This window comes from Rutidosis leptorrhynchoides, chromosome 3 (genome assembly GCF_046630445.1).
Source record: "Rutidosis leptorrhynchoides isolate AG116_Rl617_1_P2 chromosome 3, CSIRO_AGI_Rlap_v1, whole genome shotgun sequence".
NCBI classification, from domain to species: Eukaryota; Viridiplantae; Streptophyta; class Magnoliopsida; order Asterales; family Asteraceae; genus Rutidosis; species Rutidosis leptorrhynchoides.
Window position 1 is genome coordinate 15,906,288 of NC_092335.1, and position 20,664 is coordinate 15,926,951.

General features: G+C 38.2%; 1 non-coding gene and 1 pseudogene across 1 annotated transcript; both read right to left on the bottom strand.

The window, feature by feature from the left end:
* Positions 1-2,940: 2,940 nt before the first annotated feature.
* TRNAM-CAU (transfer RNA methionine (anticodon CAU)) lies at positions 2,941-3,025 on the bottom strand. Its single transcript is given in 2 exon segments — positions 2,941-2,976; positions 2,988-3,025. It is a non-coding gene; the product is annotated as a tRNA-Met (tRNA).
* Positions 3,026-3,059: 34 nt separating this feature from the next.
* Positions 3,060-20,664, bottom strand: part of LOC139899703 (putative receptor-like protein kinase At3g47110) — a 62,456-nt pseudogene continuing 44,851 nt past the window's right edge.

Below are 20,664 nucleotides of genomic sequence, written 5' to 3' on the forward strand. Positions count from 1 at the left end.
GGTCAAAAACGTGTAAGTTGGCAGGGACACGCTAACCCTGTGTGCCGTAGCACCCACCAATCCCACCCCGAAAGGGACGGTGGTGGTGGTTATGGGTTATGTGACCTCCGGCGACGGTGGTGGTTACGGGTTATGTGACCTCCGGCGAGTTTTGGTTACTTACTTGCTTGATCTTTGATTTGAGATCTAGATAGATTAGATAGATGAAAGAGAAAAATGTAAGGAAATGAGATCTGAATCTGAAAAGATGATGAAATACTAAAGAGAAGGTGAAATTAAAGGTTTTAAATGCAAAACATAGATGAGAAAGTCAAATTAAGATAAAATGACTAAAATACCCATAATCTCACATGCATCCATTTAATGCCTAATATAGATGTTCATCATAAATAGGGACTAAATGAGCAGCATTGACTTACCACGAGGATGAACTCATTAAAAAAAAAACACATAACTAAATCAGCATTTTGGTATAAACCACATGGACTATTTCAACATTTTTTTGTCTAAATTATAGCTATTTTAAAATTTTGCATTTTTTAGTCATGTTATTCAAAAGGATAGAAAATAGAACTGATCCAAACTTTGGGCCGGCCTAACAAATAAAAAAATTAGATAGCCTACAAAAATTTCGTTCGCCTTCCAAACAAACAAATAAGAAGGGTAAAAAGTACAGTAAAGCCACACGTAGTGGTCCGTTACCCCCTCCGCCACCGGCCGCCACCCGTCTCACCCCCACCACCAGCAATTCGCCACCGTCGTCGCCAGTGACTACACCAACGGGACTAACGGCTCGAATGGTGGGCCCCACCACCGATTTTATTTTTTATTTTTCTTTTTGTGACTACACAAAGTCGTGTTGTATACCAAACATATTTGGGACGATCTTACTCACGAAACCGATGGCAGTGCGGATGGTTATTATACCGATTAATCGGTATTTAGTTTATGTGCTAGTATTTTTTTTTTAATGTAATCGTGTTTTTTTTTTCTACTGGTTTTTTTTTTTTTTTTTTTCGTACTCGTAGTTTAAATTTAATGTAAGCGTATTTTTATTAATTAATGTAATCGGCTTTTTTATTATTTTTTTTCTAATTCGTATTTTTTTTTTTTAGTTTATAATGTTATTTATATTTATATTTTAAGTTTTAAATAATAATAAAAAATAGGTAAAGTGGGGTTGTGAAGTTTATGACCGTGAGTGTTTAGTGAAAAGAATGTGACAGAAATGTTAAAGGATTTGTGCTTATGTGACGCTGATGTGGCGGGTAAAATGAGTGTTAAAGAATCAAACCATTGCATGTGGCCTAAATAATTGCATGTGGCCTAAATAAAACCATACGATTTTATCAAAATATTCAAAAATAAATAATTAAAAATGTCTGACTCGTCTGATAATTCTTACTGTAATTTTCCCCCAATATCGGAGATTCAGCCTGGAGAAGGATTAGCTCTCAGAGACTGGCGAAGGTTAGGGCTTTTGTTTATCTTTGATCACTCTTCATTTTACATTTATTCTAATTACATTCGGTTAATTTTTTTTATTAGTTACTATCTGATAGATAATTCAATTGTGTATGGTTGATTGTATAAACATGTTTAGGAGAATTTATGTTTTACATATGTATTTAGTTATTCTTTGCGAGCTTTAGTGCTTATGTTACAATTTTGACTTATACTATAATAATAATAATATAATAATATATAATGTATGAAATATGAAATAATATGAATATTAACAGATGTTATGGTAATGAGAGACAAGTGAATTGCGTACAACAGAAAAGGAAAAAAATGGAGAAAGATCTGTTAACTTAAACCAAATCTTCGATGAAGCGGAAGAGTACAAGATTAATTTCCTCAGCAAGAGGAAAGCCATTTGTAACCAGTAACGATAACATAGTTACTACTCCGTAATTGTGAAAGCGAACATGTAAAGATCAACACTTTGTGGTAGTGTACAGTTTTATACTACTGCAGTAAATTTGATGACTTTGCAGTATTTTACATTTATACCTGGTGTAAGTCATGTAACATTTTGTTACCAACATACCAATTAGACGCTAAAATTTTATTTCATTATAATCGGTCATTCGCCACATAAGCAAATAAAACATATTGGAACAAAATCACCAAATATTTCATATTTCCAATATTTTGAATTGAGCTTGGTATAGTTATTTTGGATCTTAATGCCATTATGCCTTTTACGCATAATTTTATTGCCATCGGGGATTGGCAACTTACCCATTCATTGGCTACCACAGGATGTTCCCCATACGGCTTTTTCTATACTTAAAGTGATAAAATAGCAGGTTTTTTAATAATTTAATGTGGTATTTTTTTAAAGTACATTGTTATTGTTATGATATGTCTTAAACCTTTACTTTGATGTATAAAATATAAACGTTTATTATAACTTATTTGCAACATTATGTGGAAGTGGACAAGAGTTGCTGGAACGCAATTGCGGAGCTCATTTCGAAAGAACTACCTGTTCTAGAAACGAGAGAATCAAAAAAGGACCTGGACAAGAAACCTTCTGTTGTTGTGATCCAAGGTTCCAAGCCTGGAATACCAACCGACATATCGAGAATGAGGTAGATTATCGTAAAACTCAAGAACAGCATACCTATCCACCTCAAACATTACCCACACAACCACCTGCTGTTATAGCTGATGCTTCTTCTTCTGCAGAGCCTGTTGCTGTTCCGTAGTTTGTACCTTGTTACTTTCTGTCACCTCTTTATTACATTTATACAATATAATAATAGTATGGAAAAAGTTTAAGTACACTATTGTGGTGTGCAAGTTTTACTTTATAGCAGTGTAACACAACTAAATTATTTTAAGGACTGAATTTACCCAATTACACATAGTGAAAGTAGGGGAAAAAAAGAATAATTATTCTAAATTTTGTGAAATATGATTAAAAAAATATGGGGTGAGAGAGGCTCGAACTCTCGACCTCAGGATCACTCTTTAGCTATGAGACCTACGCGCTAGCCAACTGCGCCACCACCCCATTTGTGAATTAATCGTTTCGAAGCTAATTAACATCAAAAGATACGACTGATGTTACGCAATTCATGAACTATTTTGGTTGTATCCATTCTTTCTGTGGGAGATTCCATGGAACATGCTAACCCAATTCTTGCCAATGAAGCAATACACTCTTCAATTTTCTTCCACTTTCTTCCTTCAATATTTTCATCATAACCATAGTTGATATGTTGATCAGCTTCTTCATGGACAAACAATAGTCCCGATTCAACGATTTCCTTGAGACGATCTAGAAATGCAACCTTTACATAGCAATGTAGGTTCAATCCTTCTTGAAACATATTGTCAGTTGGTCTCTTTGCTGTTATCATCTCTAACAACAAAATTCCAAAACTGTATATATCTCCTTCTTTCGTCATCTCACTTCCAAGACCATACTCTTCAGATTCATACCATTTAGTCAGATTTTAAGAATAATAAACAATTTATAAGTTTGTTTGAAGTTTTGTTTAACAGTTACCTGGGGCTGCATACCCAATAGTTCCTCTCAGTCCAACGCTGCTTTCAATTCGTGTGGCCTTAAAGGAAGAAACTTTGCTAGCCCGAAATCACCCAAATGAGCAAGCATTTCTTTATCGAGTAAAATGTTGCTTGGCTTCAGATCACAGTGAATTACTGGTACTTCACATTCTTGATGAAGGTAATGAATTGCCTGAGCCACATCTAATGCAATTGTTACTCTTTGGTGAAGGCTTAATCTTTGTGGACCAGATTCGATATCCATCTCGTGTTCTGAACTTGGATGAAGCCACCTTTCAAGATTCCCGTTTGGCATGAATTCGTAGATAGGAGCTTTAAAATCATTACCTTGGAAATCAATAGATGAACATGAAGTAATGATTTTTACAAGATTAGGATGTCGTATGTTCTTCAAAGCTTCACATTCTGCTGTAAAACTCTTCAAAGCTCCTCTGTTTTCAATCTTTAGAACCTTAATAGCAACCGTTTCATTATTTGGTTCAAAAATACCTTTATAAACTTAACTAAAAGCCCCTGTCCCAATCAGGTTTAGTTGGGAAAATTCGTTGGTAGCTTTAAGTATGCTTCCATATGTAACCCTTGAAAACGGCTGCACTGTTGAGGCGCCAGCTGGCGGTTGCGCTCGCGTCTTTCTTCTTTTCCGATAAACCAAGAAAGACATGAACACCATTGCTGCAACTACAAGTGTGCAAAGTGGAATGACAACAAGAATAATCATCCGAGATTCTCGTGAACCTGTTTTTGATGATCTTGATCTTGCTACTATCAGACACTTGTGCAAGCGAAGTTCAGGTGGGCCACTGTAGTGACCCGAACTTTTCCATGTTTATATATATTAATTGAGATTGATATTTACATGATTAAATGTTTCCAACATGTTAAGCAATCAAACTTGTTAAGACTTGATTAATTGAAATAGGTTTCATATAGACAATTGACCACCCAAGTTGACCGGTGATTCACGAACGTTAAAACTTGTAAAAACTATATGATGACATATATATGGTTATATATATAGTTAACATGATATTATGATAAGTAAACATATCATTAAGTATATTAACAATGAACTACATATGTAAAAACAAGACTACTAACTTAATGATTTTGAAACGAGACATATATGTAACGATTATCGTTGTAACGACATTTAATGTATATATATCATATTAAGAGATATTCGTACATCATAATATCATGATAATATAATAATTTAAAATCTCTTTTGATATTATAAACATTGGGTTAACAACATTTAACAAGATCGTTAACCTAAAGGTTTCAAAACAACATTTACATGTAACGACTAACGATGACTTAACGACTCAGTTAAAATGTATATACATGTAGTATTTTAATATGTATTCATACACTTTTGAAAGACTTCATGACACTTATCAAAATACTTCTACTTAACAAAAATGCTTACAATTACATCCTCGTTCAGTTTCATCAACAATTCTACTCGTATGCACCCGTATTCGTACTCGTACAATACACAGCTTTTAGATGTATGTACTATTGGTATATACACTCCAATGATCAGCTCTTAGCAGCCCATGTGAGTCACCTAACACATGTGGGAACCATCATTTGGCAACTAGCATGAAATATCTCATAAAATTACAAAAATATGAGTAATCATTCATGACTTATTTACATGAAAACAAAATTACATATCCTTTATATCTAATCCATACACCAACGACCAAAAACACCTACAAAAACTTTCATTCTTCAATTTTATTCATCTAATTGATCTCTCTCAAGTTCTATCTTCAAGTTCTAAGTGTTCTTCATAAATTCCAAAAGTTCTAGTTTCATAAAATCAAGAATACTTTCAAGTTTGCTAGCTCACTTCCAATCTTGTAAGGTGATCATCCAACTTCAAGAAATCTTTGTTTCTTACAGTAGGTTATCATTCTAATACAAGGTAATAATCATATTCAAACTTTGGTTCAATTTCTATAACTATAACAATCTTATTTCAAGTGATGATCTTACTTGAACTTGTTTTCGTGTCATGATTCTGCTTCAAGAACTTCGAGCCATCCAAGGATCCATTGAAGCTAGATCCATCTTTCTCTTTTCCAGTAGGTTTATCCAAGGAACTTAAGGTAGTAATGATGTTCATAACATCATTCGATTCATACATATAAAGCTATCTTATTCGAAGGTTTAAACTTGTAATCACTAGAACATAGTTTAGTTAATTCTAAACTTGTTCGCAAACAAAAGTTAATCCTTCTAACTTGACTTTTAAAATCAACTAAACACATGTTCTATATCTATATGATATGCTAACTTAATGATTTAAAACCTGGAAACACGAAAAACACCGTAAAACCGGATTTACGCCGTCGTAGTAACACCGCGGGCTGTTTTGGGTTAGTTAATTAAAAACTATGATAAACTTTGATTTAAAAGTTGTTATTATGAGAAAATGATTTTTATTATGAACATAAAACTATATCCAAAAATTATGGTTAAACTCAAAGTGGAAGTATGTTTTCTAAAATGGTCATCTAGACGTCGTTCTTTCGACTGAAATGACTACCTTTACAAAAATGACTTGTAACTTATTTTTCCGACTATAAACCTATACTTTTTCTGTTTAGATTCATAAAATAGAGTTCAATATGAAAACATAGCAATTTGATTCACTCAAAACGGATTTAAAATGAAGAAGTTATGGGTAAAACAAGATTGGATAATTTTTCTCATTTTAGCTACGTGAAAATTGGTAACAAATCTATTCCAACCATAACTTAATCAACTTGTATTGTATATTATGTAATCTTGAGATACCATAGACACGTATACAATGTTTCGACCTATCATGTCGACACATCTATATATATTTCGGAACAACCATAGACACTCTATATGTGAATGTTGGAGTTAGCTATACAGGGTTGAGGTTGATTCCAAAATATATATAGTTTGAGTTGTGATCAATACTGAGATACGTATACACTGGGTCGTGGATTGATTCAAGATAATATTTATCGATTTATTTCTGTACATCTAACTGTGGACAACTAGTTGTAGGTTACTAACGAGGACAGCTGACTTAATAAACTTAAAACATCAAAATATATTAAAAGTGTTGTAAATATATTTTGAACATACTTTGATATATATGTATATATTGTTATAGGTTCGTGAATCAACCAGTGGCCAAGTCTTACTTCCCGACGAAGTAAAAATCTGTGAAAGTGAGTTATAGTCCCACTTTTAAAATCTAATATTTTTGGGATGAGAATACATGCAGGTTTTATAAATGATTTACAAAATAGACACAAGTACGTGAAACTACATTCTATGGTTGAATTATCGAAATCGAATATGCCCCTTTTTATTAAGTCTGGTAATCTAAGAATTAGGGAACAGACACCCTAATTGACGCGAATCCTAAAGATAGATCTATCGGGCCCAACAAGCCCCATCCAAAGTACCGGATGCTTTAGTACTTCGAAATTTATATCATATCCGAAGGGTGTCCCGGAATGATGGGGATATTCTTATATATGTATCTTGTTAATGTCGGTTACCAGGTGTTCACCATATGAATGATTTTTATCTCTATGTATGGGATGTGTATTGAAATATGAAATCTTGTGGTCTATTATTATGTTTTGATATATATAGGTTAAACCTATAACTCACCAACATTTTTGTTGACGTTTTAAGCATGTTTATTCTCAGGTGATTATTAAGAGCTTCCGCTGTCGCATAGTTAAATAAGGACAAGATTTGGAATCCATGCTTGTATGATATTGTGTAAAAACTGCATTCAAGAAACTTATTTTGTTGTAACATATTTGTATTGTAAACCATTATGTAATGGTCGTGTGTAAACAGGATATTTTAGATTATCATTATTTGATAATCTATGTAAAGCTTTTTAAAACCTTTATCTATGAAATAAAGGTTATGGTTTGTTTTAAAAATGAATGCAGTCTTTGAAAAACGTCTCATATAGAGGTCAAAACCTCGCAACGAAATCAATTAATATGGAACGTTTTTAATCAATAAGAACGGGACATTTCAGTTGGTATCCGAGCGTTGGTCTTAGAGAACCAGAATTTTGCATTAGTGTGTCTTATCGAGTTTGTTAGGATGCATTAGTGAGTCTGGACTTCGACCGTGTTTACTTGAAAAATGATTGCTTAACAAATTTTGTTGGAAACTATATATTTTTAACATGTGAATATTATGTGATATATTAATCTCTTAACGTGTTTGATATTATGTGATAGATGTCTACCTCTAGAACAAGTTCCATTAACTCACCTAATAATAATGAAGAGTCAAATGTAAATTGGAATGATTCGTGGACTGATTCACAAGTTCCCGAAGAGGAACCGGAAGAAGAGTCGGAATCGGAAGAAGAATCGGAACCGGAAGAAGAATCGGAACCGGATGAAGAAATAGAACCGGTGGGGGAAATAATAAAACGGTTAAGTAAAAGAAAATCCTCAACCAACCGACCAAGGTTAATTATGGTCAATGGTGTTTCCGCCAAGGAAGCAAAATATTGGGAGGATTACCAATTCTCCGATGAATCGGATTCCGACGAGAATTCCGATGATGTTATAGAAATTACCCCAACTGAATTTAAAAAGGCAAAAGAAAATAATAAGGGAAAGAGCATAAAAATAGAGAAATCTAATTCCAACCCCGATGAACTTTATATGTATCGTCAACCCCCGAAGTCCTTAAGTTGTAACAATGACCCGGGAACCTCTAAACCACCAGGTTTTTCTAAACCAATGTGGAAAACGACGGCTCGTATTAGGGGAACATCATATATCCCTAGAAACTTGGCAAAACGAACCAAAACCGAAGAAGAAGAAGAAACAAGCGAGTCGGAATAAGATAGTTGTATTCGTGTGGTGTAATATATGTAATATAGTGTGCTTATGCTTTATGATATATGTAAAAATTGCTTGTATTAATAAGTATTTTTTTTTTTTTTTTATGAATCTAACTCTTGTCTATTTTACAGTATAAAAACACAAAATGGATAGACAACCCAATATTTTAAGAGACCTACCCGGAGACATGATTGATGAAATCTTGTCTAGAGTCGGTCAGAATTCTTCGGCACAACTATTAAAGGCGAGATCAGTTTGTAAGACATTTGAAGAACGTTCCAAGAATGCCTTGGTTTATAAAAGGCTTTCGTTCGAAAGATGGGGGATATCACATTGGGAAATCCATAAGTTACGATGTGTTTATGATATCGCATATTTCATATGCATTTTCCTTAGCGATATCGGTTACATTTTGGTCCTTATGGATACGATTTGGAGTTATTTCGGTTAAAGTTGTGAAAGTTTGAGTTCCAAGACCAAGAAGGTTAAATTTGATGTTATTTGATGGTTTTGGAAGTGTTTCGTTGTTTACAAGTGAAAAGGTTTGATTCGGTTCGAGTTTGGGTGTTAGTATGATGATTTTCAGCTCGTTTCAGTAATTTGATAATGGAGCGCCGCTCCAAATAGGCGCGCGCCGCGCCATTTAACTATAAAATCAATTCGAGCCTTTTCAAAGAATCAAATGTCAGCTCACAGACAATCGGCGCGCCGCGCGGTATATTGGCGCGCCGCGCGGGGTTGTGCCCGGGTTCAGAATTTCCTCCTATAAAAGCCCGAATTATACCCTAACTTATCATAATCGTATCCTGACGAATTCCAGCCACTTTTTGACGAACTTAGGTGATTTTTGGAGATCTTCAAGGTCATTCTAAGGTATTAATCATTCCGGAATCAAGTCTCGATTCGTGTATCTTTCAGATTTCAATCTTTAATTAGTTTATTTCTTTTGTTATCAACAATGAATTATTCTATGTCTTTGATTGTTATTTTGATTTCAGCCATGATTGTAGGCTAAACCTTTAATGTTTGTCTAGATTGAATATTTGCAAGTGTTTGGATGATACTTTAATGTTTTATTGATTGATGCATGATTAATTATGAGTTTTGATTAAAGAACCATTCTTGTGGGTGTTAATTATTGTTACTAGGTTGATTAGTGAATCTTGTTTGAACAAAGGGAACCCTGTTTCGATTTAGTGATCTAATTCCCAATTGATTTGTCTTAACCGATTGGGTGCTTACTGGACCAAGGGGGTAAACCGGGTAACGCAATTAACCAAAATAGGGGTGAATTGTGTGGAGCGAACGCGTAACCAATTGAATCTTAATCTTATAATTAGCTAGTTACTAAGTCACAAACGAAAGATGGTATTTGGTAAAAGGGAACCCTAAGCCAATTAATCCTAGTTTGACGTGTTTGCTAAAAGAGAACTCTGGGTAAACCGACTCTGTAATTGCGTGCATTGATTAATAGAACTAGTGCTTAATAACAAATCATCCAACACTGCGAATAGGATATCTAGGCGAACATTCTTTTATCCATTGAATTCAAATATCTTTATTTTTCTGTCGAGTCTGCATTTCCTTTATTTAAACTTAAAAACCAAAAATATTGTCTTTTATTTTCAAAGCTATCTTGATTTGGCTAATCGTTAAATAGCCGCAAAACAAACTATCTCGTAATTTCGATTTTCATAGTTTAACTTAGTTTACTTTTATTAGTTTCAAACTTAATTCTCACGTTAATACTGTCCTTGGAACGATACTTGGGATTACCATTTTTATACTATTACACGATCGGGTACACTGCCCGTAAGTGTGTAGTAATCTTTAAACCAGGCATATTTCCAGTGATAAATTTATATACTAGATTTTACACATCAAGTTTTTGGCGCCGCTGCCGGGGACAGTTGTGTTGAAAATTAAGTTTGAAAATTAAGTTTGTTTTTAGTTAATTTTAACTGTTTAGTTTAATTTAATTCTAATTGAGTCGGTGCGTTTAATCGGTTTGTTAGCTGTGTTCTTGCAGTTACAGGTAGTGCATGCAACATACGCGTTCTTCAGATTCTCCAATTGTTAAACCATTTGACGAGCCTGAAAGAGAGTTGTTTAAAGCTTTAAGTCAGAAGCAAAAGTTAACAGTGGATTCATCAGTTTCATCGGGTGATACTTACGTTAATTTGGGAAGTACTTCTGAGACTGTGGTGCCCGAGACACCACCTGAAATTTTTAACGAAGAAGACTCTTACGCTTCGTCTGATACTACAGAAACTGAAGAAATGGCCGAAGGAGAAGCACCCCGTCCTCAGACTATGGCTGAAAAGTTAAAGGCCACCCGAGGAGGCCAAGGCAATTCGATTACTCAACCGAATATTACTCAGCCTTTTCAAATTACAGGGCCGATCCTGAATTTGATTTCTTCTGATTGCCGATTCTATGGCAAAGATACCGAGGATGCTAACGAGCATCTTCGTAATTTTAATGATGTTTGTAACTTGTTTAAGCTACATGAGGTTGCCGACACTTCAATTAAGACAAGACTTTTCCCTTGGACTCTTAAGGGAGAAGCTAAGAGATGGTTAGATAAGCAACCCGAAGGTACGATTAGATCTTGGGAGACTTTGGAGGATAAGTTTTTGTCAAAGTTTTTCCCTGCATCTCGAGCTGCTCGACTTCAAGCAGATATTTCTCAATTTAGACAAAAGAGCAGTGAGACATTGTTTGATGCTTGGGACCGTTTTGCTACTTTGTTACGCTCGTGTCCGCAACACGGGTTGAATGATTTACAGAAGGTTCAGATTTTCTACAAAGGTTGTGATATTCCTACGCGTCAGTGTATTGATCAAGCTGCAGGTGGTACGTTAATGGATAAGACTGAAGAAGAGGCGTTAGAAATCATTGAAAAGCAAGCTGCTTACTCTCATGAGTGGCATCAGGATCATGAGTCTTTCCATTCTGCTTCAGTTAAGAGAACAGAGACTACAGGTACAGGTGCTTATGATGATTTTGGGTCTATCAGTGCTAAGTTGGATTCGTTTGGTAGGAATTTGGAGAAGATGAACAAGGATATTCATGGTATGAAGGTTGGTTGTGAATACTGTGGAGGTTTGCATCTGGGCAAAGATTGTGATGCGGGTTTGACTATGAATCAGAAAGAAGAGGTCAACTATATTAGTCAGCAGAATAACAATCAATTTCAGGGACGTGCTCAGTTTAATAGGAATTTCAATAATCCTTATAATCCGCAAGGTAATCAGGGTTCGAGGTTCCAACCGGGTTCTAGTGGAGGTTTTCAGCAGCAAGCTCCCGGTTATTTTCAGAAACCACAGGTCGAAGAGAAAAAGTCCAACCTTGAGGCTATGATCGAGAAGTTAGTGATATCTCAGACTCAACTTGTCACTACCGTTACTCAGAATAATGAAAAGAATGACCAAATGTTTCGAAATCAACAAGCAGCTATTCATAATCTTGAACAGCAGATTGGTCAACTTGCTAATAAGAGTAGTGAGAGAAAACCGGGGGAGTTACCGAGCAAGACGGACACTAACCCGAAAAACGGGCATGTTAATGCTATCACCACCCGAAGTGGTTTAGCGTATCCTCCACCGAGGAAGCCCGACGAGTATGATTTGAGGGTACCGTTAGTTAATGATAGTGAGCCGGTTGTTGAAAGTGAACCGGAAAGGGAAAAGGAGCCGGAACAGGTGGCTGAAAAAGTTGTTAAGGAACCGGTTACTGTTGCTGCTAAACCGGTAGTTAGAGAGTATCAACCACCGCTCCCATTCCCGAGGAAACAGCGATTGGAGAAGCTAGAGGCCGAAAAGTCCAAGTTCATGGACTTGATTAAAAAAGTTAACATAAATATGCCTTTTATTGATGTTATTGCAGGTGTGCCTAAGTATGCGAGGTTTCTTAAGGATTTGCTGACTAACAGGCAGAAGCTGAAGAACGTGTCTTCAGTCAGGTTGAATGCCGCATGCTCAGCGGTTGTTGCAAACAAGCTTCCCGAGAAGCTTGAAGATCCTGGAAGTTTTACCATTCCTTGTTTACTTGGTAATTTGGACTGTATGAGGGCTTTGGCGGATTTGGGGGCTAGCATTAATTTAATGCCTTATTCTATTTACTTAAAGCTAGATCCCGGGGAGTTAAAACCCACGCGTATGGCTGTGCAGCTAGCCGACCGCTCTATTAAATTCCCTCGTGGAATCATAGAGAATATGCTAGTGAAGACCGGGTCGTTAGTTTTTCCGGCGGATTTTGTGGTTTTGGATATGGAAGTGGATGAAAGGATTCCACTAATTTTGGGTCGGCCATTCTTAAATACTGCTAGGTGTATGATTGATGTGTATGGCCAAAAGCTGACCCTTAGGATAGATGATTTGAGTGCAACATTCTCAATCGACCATGCTTTGAAATACCCTGGTTATACTGATGATACATGTTATTTTCTTAACACTGTGAATGTCCAGTCTGAGTTTTTGCAGGAATTCCCAGAGTTACAGGGTTCAGGAGAGTGCTCTTTGGTTGAGATTGATGAGGATGTGCAGGTTGAGGAGGTGGATATTTTAACCACCTTGATGGAAAACGGCTATGAGCCGACTGAAGAGGAGTTCAAAGAACTTGAACGTGATTCAAATTACCGGAGCAAGTCTTCAATTGAAGAACCTCCCGAGCTCGAATTGAAGCCACTTCCAGATCATTTGGAATACGCTTACTTGCATGAGGAATCTAAGCTTCCGGTAATTATTTCTTCTTCTCTTTCAGCAGGTCAGAAAAATGAGCTTGTAACCATGCTAAAGGCCCATAAACCGGCCATTGCATGGAAGATTCACGACATTAAGGGTATTAGTCCCTCCTATTGCACCCACAGAATCCTAATGGAGGATAACTCCAAACCCGTGGTGCAACGCCAAAGGAGGTTGAACCCGCACATGCAGGATGTCGTGAAGAAAGAAATCGTTAAGCTCCTTGATGCAGGTCTGATTTACCCGATTTCTGACAGTCCATGGATTAGCCCGGTACACTGTGTACCTAAGAAAGGTGGTATGACTGTTACCACCAATGATAAAAATGAGTTAATTTCCACCCGGACTGTCACGGGGTGGCGTGTTTGTATCGACTACCGTAAGTTGAACGACGCCACACGTAAAGACCACTTCCCGCTACCTTTCATGGATCAAATGCTAGAGAGGTTGGCGGGAAACAGTTTCTATTGCTTTCTCGATGGTTTCTCGGGCTATTTTCAAATTCCTATCTCGCCAGAGGACCAAGAGAAGACTACTTTCACGTGCCCGTATGGCACGTTCTCATATCGACGCATGCCCTTTGGCCTTTGCAATGCTCCGGCCACTTTTCAAAGGTGCATGATGGCCATATTCCATGACATGATCGAAGATTGCATGGAGGTGTTCATGGATGACTTCTCGGTCTTCGGTGACACTTTCGATTCATGCCTTCTTAATTTAGAACGGATGTTGGTCAGGTGCGAAAAATCTAATCTTGTGCTCAACTGGGAGAAGTGCCATTTCATGGTTCAAGGGGGCATCGTTCTCGGGCACAAGATTTCTAAAAACGGTATAGAGGTGGATCCCGCAAAGGTTACCGCTATTAAGAACCTTCCACCTCCTACCGATGTTAAGGGTGTTAGGAGTTTTCTCGGGCACGCCGGTTTTTACCGGCGATTCATTAAAGATTTCTCTAAGATTGCCAACCCGATGAATAAACTCCTTGAAAAGGACACCCCGTGGAACTTCTCCGACGAGTGCCAAAAGGCATTCGAGCTTTTGAAGGAGAAACTCATCAATGCACCAATCATAATTGCTCCGAATTGGTCCCTTCCGTTCGAGCTTATGTGCGATGCATCTGATTTCGCTGTTGGCTCAGTTTTGGGTCAAAGGGTCGAGAAGCATTTCCGACCCATCTACTATGCAAGCAAGACCTTGCAAGGAGCGCAATTAAATTATACTACCACTGAAAAAGAGCTCCTTGCGGTGGTCTTTTCGTTTGATAAGTTCCGGTCCTACTTAGTCTTATCTAAGACTATTGTCTTTACAGACCATTCTGCTCTAAAGTACCTTTTTGCTAAACCGGATGCAAAACCACGACTTCTTAGATGGATCTTGCTTTTGCAAGAATTTGATGTGGAGATCCGGGATAAAAAGGGTGCTGAAAACTTGGCGGCCGATCACCTTTCCCGTCTTGAGAACCCCTCCCGTGAGGTTCTCGATGAGACTACCATTCATGATGATTTTCCCGGCGAATATCTCATGAAGGTGGATAAGGTTGATGAGCCGTGGTACGTGGACATTGCTAATTATCTAGTTGGGAGATTCTTGGAGAAAGGGTGGTCACATCAAAAGAGGAAGAAATTCTTCAGTGACCTTAAGTACTATTTCTGGGAGAATCCCTATCTTTTTCGTTGTTGTCCCGATGGAGTTATCCGCCGGTGCGTTTCCGGTGATGAGTGTATGCGAATTCTAACCGAGTGCCATAGTGGGCCTACCGGTGGGCATTTTGGACCCCAAATTACGGGGCGTAAAGTCTATGATGCCGGCTTTTATTGGCCGACAATCTTCAAAGATGCCCACCTGGTTTGTAAGTCATGTGATTCGTGCCAAAGGGCCGGTAAAGTCACCAAACGTGATGAGATGCCTCAACAAAGCATCCAAGTTTGCGAAGTATTTGACGTTTGGGGAATTGACTTTATGGGGCCATTTCCGAAATCTCAGAATTTTAGTTACATACTCGTTGCCATCGACTACGTGTCTAAATGGGCCGAAGCGCAAGCTTTACCCACAAATGATGCACGAGTTGTGATTTCGTTCCTTAAGCGTTTATTCTCTCGATTTGGAACTCCTAAAGCTTTAATTAGTGATAGGGGTACTCATTTTTGTAACGCTCAAATGGAGAAGGTATTGAAGCGATATGGAGTTGTCCATAAAGTTTCTACTTCATACCATCCCCAAACGAGCGGACAAGTTGAGAATACCAATCGAGCTCTTAAAAGTATTCTTGAGAAAACTGTGGGGTCGAATCCGAAGGAGTGGGCAAATAAGCTCGATGAAGCTTTGTGGGCGTTTAGAACCGCCTTCAAAACGCCACTTGGTACCACTCCTTATCGGTTGGTTTATGGGAAAGCGTGCCATCTCCCGTTGGAGATTGAGCATAAAGCTATGTGGGCACTTCAAAAGTGCAATTTAGATTTGAAGGAAGCCGGACGCCTAAGGGCGGGGCAATTGAATGAGCTTGGTGAATTACGCCTTGATGCGTACGAGAATTCATTGATTTATAAAGAAAAGACCAAGCAATGGCATGATAGGAAGTTAAAGGGTCCAAAAGAGTTTAACGAAGGCGATCGAGTGCTTTTGTTTAACTCTAGATTGAAGCTTTTACCGGGAAAACTTAAGTCCCGGTGGACGGGACCATTTGAGGTTGTTAAGGTGTACCCATACGGTACGATTGAGTTAAAAAATGCGAATGGTATTACCTTTAAGGTTAACGGACATCGTGTGAAGAAGTATGTTGATGGTCCGTTAGTGATTGATGATGAGGTTCACGTTGAACCCGACACCAACGCCACTTGAAGTTGGGGACGAGTCGTGTGAACGACTCGTTAAATAAGGTTCACGTTGTTGTAAAGTTTGTATATTTTTGGTGCTAGTTTGATAATATGTGCAATACGATCATGTTTAGTTTTTATTGGGGATGGTTTGGTTGTTTTATGGCGAGAAAACTGGGTTTTATTACTGAAAAATGCGGATTTTTGATGATACAGTAAGTGGAGCGCCGCTCCAATAAGGGGCGCGCCGCGCCACTTAAGTATATCTGAAGTACCAGTTTCTGAAAACAGCTCGGCATCATTTTTTAGTTATTCTGCGCGCCGCGCGAGACATTGGCGCGCCGCGCGATAAAACTGCGCGCCGCGCGAGCTTTTGGAGCGGCCGCGCGGAACCCTGTCAGCCAGCTGTTTTTGGGTTTTTATTTAAAGTCAAGCCGAATTTTTACATCCCCACAATTTAGAAACGGGTGACCAGCTGTATTTAGTCCTTTTTACTTCAATTATTTTCATTCTTACATCTCTTAAACACCTACAAATCCTTTGATCTTTAAAAACCCTAATTCTACAAAGTTTAATTTCTTGTTTCAAGTAACCTTAATCTTTCAAGAATGGCACCTAAGAAGGTCCGAATTTGTTCCTTTCTTTACTAATTTCATCTTATTATATGTTAATTGCTTGTTTAATTCTTAATTGTCATGATGAATTAGTGTGGGGTTGCTTTAATTTGGGTTATATGATTCAATTAGTCATGGGTTTTTGTTAGATATTGTTTATATGCTTTGATTTTATGCTAAAGTTGGTGTTTTTAGAAGTTTAACATGAACCTAGGGTTTGTAGGGTTAAAGGTCCGAATTTTGTAAGTAAAAAGGGGTTAATTGCTTGAAGGTGTGTTGTTCTTTGAATTGTTAATGTGTTTTTGAACTAGTGTGGGGTAGTGTCCATATGGGCGGGTCACTTTGTTTTGAATGACTTTTGCTACATTGTTCCATTTATGTGATATGCCATGCTAGTGATGATTAAACATATGATTTTAATTGAGATAAAGCTTTTGTTTAATGGTTGTTGAATTGGATAAAAGTTGCTAACATGATGAAGTTGATTGGATTTTTGGAATTTAAAGGAGTTATAAGTAATCATGTTGGTCGTGTTTTGGTTATGAATTATTGGTTTATGGATAATGTGATTTGGTTGAGAGTTAGTTTTTGAAACGTTTTCAAAAGAGTTATTGGTTTAAATGGTTATTGTATTTGAAAGTGATTTAGCATGAAACAAGGATTGATTGTAAAGGTGTTGGGTGCTTATTATGATGACTAACACTAACTTTTGAGTTTTGTGTTTGTTTTCTTTACTTGTTTCATGAATGCAGAGAACAAGAGGTAACCCACCACAGCAACCACCGAACAACCCTGAATTGTGGTTGTCCCAAGTTAGTAATATTGAGGATTTGGAACAAAGGTTTAACATCAATCTTGCTCGTCCGATTGAGCAAACCTACTACTTGGATTGGACGCAACTTCGGAATGAAAGTGTTCAAGCTTATCGAGAATTGCGCGGTTACTTATGGGTTACGTATAGCGGTACTGAGTTGAGACCGTATGAGCGTTTGTTTCAGATTAACGAAGATGTGTATGAGCAATTGACTGTCGAGTTCTTTTCGACTGTAAGTTGTCGGCCCCGAGTTGCTCCTCGTGATTCGGACTTTTTGATATTTAGGCTTGGCGGGGCGGACCGTCAAATGAGTAAAGTTGAGTTAGCTCGGGCGTTGGGTTTGTACCCCGAGTTAAATGATGACATCGATTTAGGGTACCATTTGTTGGGGTGCAGGGTATTCGGTGACGGCGAGTTTAGTGAAAGTGAGTATTGGCCGACGATTATTAATCCGGGGGTTAGGGCTTTCAGTTCTAGTAGAAGCATTCAGTCTAATCTTCGACGTCCGGTGGACCGTATTCTGTTTAAAATGATTGCTACTATGTTCATGGCCCGGAGGAATGCAAACAAAATCAAAAGAAAGGATCTTTGGATCCTCCAGCAGATAAAAGCGAGAGAGGCAATTGATGTGCCGACTATGTTGGGGTCCTGGTTTCAGGAAATCGGTGAAGATAATCGTCCCGAGCGCCCGTTGTTAGGGGGCCATTTAGTGACACGGATAGCTGAGGCATTTTCTGTGCCTACTGATAGGTGTACTATCGCGGGGGTCGAAGCAATGGTAACAAACATTTTGTTTTTCGCTAAAGCCGATTTTATTAGGCGAGGACCGAACGGTTGGGTTTTGGTAGAGGATGAAGAGCAACAACAGGGTCAAGGTCAACAACAACAGCAAGAGCAAGGTCGAGGTCAAGGTAGAGGACGTGGTATTGGGTCCACGTATGAAGCAGGGAGTTCTAGTGGTAATGTTCGGGGAGGATGGGCTCCCGATGAGGAAGCTTTTAATGGGTTGGTGAATAGTGTTGACGGGCTGCATCTCGAGTTCCAAGATAGTCGTACATTTTATAATGATCAGGTTGCGCATAATCAGCGTATGTATGACGAGCAGCGCCGTCATAATCAGGAGTTGATGACGTGGCACCAGGGTAACTATGGGTCGCTTAACACGAGTTTGGGTCAGGTTCGGACAGAGGTTGGTAATTTGGGCGACCGTGTTGACAGGATAGAGTATGATGTTCGAGGGATTCGGGCCCACAATCAGTGGGAAATTCATCAGAGGCAGCTCCAACGGCAGATGCGTCATGTGCCGGATGCGTACATTCCTACGCAAACCACTATTCCGGACTACACCGCCGTGACGCCTCCGAGACCGGATCCGTATTATGACCCGTATCAAGCTTGCCAAGATACTTATGGCGTGACTTGGGACCCGTTGAGAGATTTTTGGCCGGGAAGCGATTGATGTGTTGCACTTATTATTGTTGTATTTGTTTAAACTATTTCCGTTTCGATTTGGTTGTACTTGACTATTTTTATTTTTCGTATGATGTACTTTGAGACCTATTTGGGGCAAGGCGTTTTGGTACCGGGTGGTACCACCTTGCCCATTTATGTATTTGGTGTGTTTTTCTTTTTGTTAGGTGTGTTGGTGAAACGGTTTTTCAAGTCTGGCATTAAGTTCAGCAAAACTACTTTAATGATGGTATTGGTGTGAGGATCGGGAATGGACGATGTTCTTATGCTGGCAGTCAGTTCAGCGCCATCTGTCACTGTCATTCCACGATCTGTGGTTAAGCTCGATAAGTTTTTATTTTTCTTACCCTTTTGATTTTAATCCATTTTTGATCTCAAGTGATGGGGACATTACTTAATCTCAAGTGTGGGGTGGGGGATGTAAAATCTCTCGGGTTGGTTATTAATAGAATCATCATTATTTTGGTTTTGACATTTAAAAGACTTAACGTTTCACGGGGTTTTGGTCGTAAAAAAAAAAATTGAAAAATTTAGGGGAAAATAAAAAAAAATGAAAAAATTAGTTAGTTAAAAAGAAAAAAAAATATATATATAAAAGTAGTTAAAAAATTCGACCAAAACCTTTGTTTAAGTATGGCTTGGAATTTATATTTCATGATGTTTAAAGAAGCCAAAGTTGTTCCACATGTTCATTACCATTGAACATGAAATCCTACGAGTTCGGGGAACTCAATAGTAGGTCACCTGTACCAAAACGGGTGTAAACCGTGAGAGAGCGGTGATTGCATAGCGTGATTGTGACCGAATCACGTGCCAGATCAAAAAACTTTTGGTTACTTGGTATAGCATACTTCCGAAACTATATCATTTTATTATTGCATCATTTAATGATGTGATACTGTGGGAAGAGGAGCCTTGAGCTTCACCAGTGCTGTCCTTTTCAGGAGCAATAGCTACGTGCTTGTGTTTGCTTAGACAACACAACCCATAGCCAAAAGCTATGGAACCCGAAGGTTTTCGGGATTTTTCAAAACCGGTGTCAATTGAAACAGATTGGCACTTCCGAGTGATTCAAATCCACTCATAAGGAAGTAAAGTCTTCCGATAGTCCTACTTGGTACGTTTTCCTCTAAAGGCGTACCATTTCATTACCCATCATTTCACGATGAGGTGCTTTAGAGGAAACACGTTCATTATTTTGAATGTGAAATCCTACATGAACAGACAGTTCATACGTAGGTCACTTGTACAAAAACGGGTGTCAACCGTATGAACGGTGATTGGATCGTGTGGTCGAAGCCGGGCCACACGCTAGATCGAAAACTTTATAGGGCGGTCTTCATTGTTTCTCCTAACAAGGACAATGTATGCGCTCGACCACCTTTTATGACCATACAGGATGTATCCACTCCATCCTAAAGGGAGTCAAGTCTCCCGAATGACACACTTGCTGATTTATTTCAGAAGTTGTAGTCCAGACCAGTTGTAGGGTGACGAAAAGTCTTGAAAAGTCATTGCTAAAATCGACTGGAAATCTACCAGGCCTCAACATCAAACAGGGAAACTGGTAGTCGAAGCTTTTCTCAATGAGGGAGATTTGCTAGCTTAATGGGAAGCGCACCATGATACACAAAATGTCAGTGATTGATCAGATTCCCAGTGGATAACCTCCGGAAAGGTAAGATATCAGCTTTTAAGCCTGATGAACCTCAATCTTTATGGTTGACTTAACGGATTAGACGGTAACCTCATAACCATCGATGATATCCGGACGTAATGTGTATC